Source organism: Parus major, chromosome 15 (assembly GCF_001522545.3).
Source record: "Parus major isolate Abel chromosome 15, Parus_major1.1, whole genome shotgun sequence".
Taxonomy (NCBI): domain Eukaryota; kingdom Metazoa; phylum Chordata; class Aves; order Passeriformes; family Paridae; genus Parus; species Parus major.
Genome location: NC_031784.1, coordinates 6,139,970 through 6,143,191, shown reverse-complemented (window position 1 = coordinate 6,143,191; position 3,222 = coordinate 6,139,970).

The following is a 3,222-nucleotide window of genomic DNA, read 5'->3' as shown; positions in this document are numbered from 1 at the left end:
GGTGGGTGTGTGCAGAGGGCAGCGAGGGCTCCTCACACCCGGACACCCCCATCCGCAGCCCCACGGCCAGGGGAGAGCTGCTGGCAGATGGGCCTGTCTGGATTCTGAGTGCATCCCCAGCAGGAAGCACACGGTGGGAGGCTGGGGACAGCGAGGTGAGGGAGCCAGCCGTGCTCCTCGCCTTCCGCTGTGCGCTCCAAGCTGTGAATGGGAGGGAAGCCGGGAGCTCTGGAGCAGCCAAGACTGGGGGCAGAGAGATTCGCACCGTTCCAGTTTACTGAAGCTGTGAAGGATGTGATAGATGAATCACTTTTGCAGCAACCTTCTCTGCCTGAGATGCTAAGCTTCTCTGTACGCAGCGTGTACTTGAGGAAAAGATAGAAGGGATGTTCTCTGAATCAGGGGAGAGGCTGACGCACAGAGACATTTTCAGGGGAATAATTTACATATGCATTCCCTTTCTAAAAATATCAGTCACAGTATTGCCTCTATTTTTGCATGCAAGGCTCTCTGGACTGGTAGATGGATAGAACTGGGAATTTGCACTTCCGTGGACCCAGAGAGCCACTGGGATGACAGCATGGGATGCCTTGTGATTTGCTCAGGAGGCAGAGTGTGGAGCTGGCTAAGCTCCAGGGGGGTGAAAATGGATGTGTTTAGGGAGACAGTGCCCCAGATGTCATCCATGCATGGTCTCATCAGGGTGGCCTGATGGACAAGGGTGGAAGTCAGTATTGGTCTATTCCCTTCAGGGGAAGGAAGCTGGCATGACTGAGCAGAAGGCAATGACCCCTTTGGAAGGGGCAGAGGAAAATGTAAGAATGTTTCATTTCCTTGATCACAGGCTATGAGGGATGGTAGTAAAAGCGGGTAGCATAGCACAGTGGTTGTCCTGGAGGCTGGTGGGTAGACATGGAAGGGCCTTTCCCACTACAGCTGCTCTTGGCCTGAGCCCCGTGCTGAGGGAGAGATGTCAAGGGTTTGCTCTGGCCCTGCCTCCTGGCATAGAGAGGAGAACTGAGTTTTCAGATGCTTTTGACATTGTCCTGCACAGCTCTAGCAAAGTCAAAGATGAATTCCCTCTGACAGCAGTGGGAACACATCTGGGCCTGCACTGAGCTCAGCCCATAGTTTAAAACTGCTGCACGTTCATCTTGGTCGGGGAAGGTTGACATGGGGCCAAAGCATATCCTGTCATTCCTTCACTTGAAGTGCTCCTTTCCTGTGTGTCTGGGGACCCCAACCCAAGAGTCCCAGACATTAGGACTGTCCCTAATGTCTTTCCTGGGGAATGCAAGATGAGAACACCCACCTCCTGAGATCCTTAAGGCAGAACCTGTGTCTTGGCTTCCTAATAAATTAAGAAGCTCAATAGAAACACACATTTATCTTGAACTTCTATCATGTAATATTCTCCAGAAACAAAGTGGAGGAGTGCTTTGATGTCACTCCAGCAGCTTTCTCCATCCCTGGATCTCCCATCTGGAATTTACCTTAACCTTTGCCTTGGGCCTGTTAGGGGCTGGTGAGTAAAGAAAGGAAAAGGAGGAGGGGAAATAAAGGTACAAACTGGCCATTAATACATGTAAGCTGGAAAGAAAACAGGCATTGCTGCCACCAGAGGGTTGAGGTTATGAAACAGCTGTGCAGCAACACTGTGTCCGAGTGGTTTTGTGATGGAAGCTGATAAATTTATGGAGGAGATGGAGATTATACAGTCCAGACTTTGTGTTAGCAGGGACCAGACTGTCCAAACAAACTGCTGGGAATTTTGTGAAGTCAGAGCTACGCTGACATAAAAACTGTCTTTGTAGCCCTGAGCAAAACCCATCCTTGGCCACAGCTTCACTGCAATGACTGATCTGAGCCAGGGCTGATGCTCCCCTGCAGTGTCACAGCATCCTCCTCAAGCTGGGCAAGCAGGGCTCTGACTAATGGGGACAGAACACGCAAGACTGCAGCTGAAACACCAGGGAAAAAAAATTTTAAGTGTTTTTTTCTCTTTTTCTCTGTGGGTTTTGTCAGTACTCTCAGGAAGTCCCATTAACGCCCACTCACTCCAGTAAGACACATCATTTTGCACCTTATTGTGTCTTCTATGAAAAGCTGGTACTGAGGAAGCAGTCTTGTGCTTCTTTGAAATCGTCTGTCAGAAAAAAACATCACCCGGAACAAACAAACAACCGCACCATCCCCGAGCACGCCGAGATTGATTTGTAGCACTTTTCTCCCCCACTTCCCTGTGCAGAAATGTTTTGGCAAGCCGTGAAAAATCAGAACCCTTTACTGTCGAATGCAATCTATTTCTGAGGGAGCTGCACTGAGGGCTCCGGGTGGATAGGAGGGCTCTGCCAAGGAGCTGAACAATTCCCATCGGAGGATGCTTGTCCAGAAGAGCAAAAGCAGCCCGAGAAGTGTTTTGCAGCCTGTGAAGGAGGACAGGAGAGGAGTGAGGAGAGCTCAGTGTGCGGGCTGCAGGGAAAGAGATGCCGCACCAACTGTAATACAAATGGGAGACAACCTGCCTACTCATTCATATCTAGTATTTTTCTAAGTGTTGCTGTTTTTCTGCATCCCGTTAAGCTTTTTGATTTGTTTCCATCTGTTCGGTATAGATCACTTCTGCAGTTTACTTAAAACACAAATACCCTTTATGAATCTCTACAGATGGTTTTCAAAGACTTCTAGAAAGACAAAGATAAGATCAAGAAAATCTTGAGTGTTTGCCTCAGGGGAAAAAAATGGGACAGTCGCTTTGCCTTGCAGCTGCAAGCCACGTCAAATCAGACACTTTGATATGTTTCATTTTCTGTCTGAAGTCTACATCTGAAAGGCAGCCTGGCTTATTTCAGTCAATGCGCAATTTTGGTTAGTCGGGGCTCTTTCTCAGCTTCTAAAAAAGATGCTCATTTGCATCCTCGAACAAAGACAGCACTTTCCCCCCCTACATTCCGTGTGTCTTCGCCAAAAACTAATCATGCTGCAAAGCCTGTGTGGGTGTGTGGTTTGGTTTTTTTTGAGTGGTTCTCTCCGGCCCCGCTGCTCAAACTGCCGCAGGGGTGGGTGCTCATCCTTCCCCCGAGAGCCTCGTCCAGCTCTGTGTGTTTGTCCCGGTTCTTGGCAGCCCAGGCAGGAGGCTCGGGTCGGAGCTGGGGTGTGCAGGGCCCGCTGGCATCCCTGGAGCTGCATCCCCTCCTGCATCCCCTGCAGGATCCCCTCCTG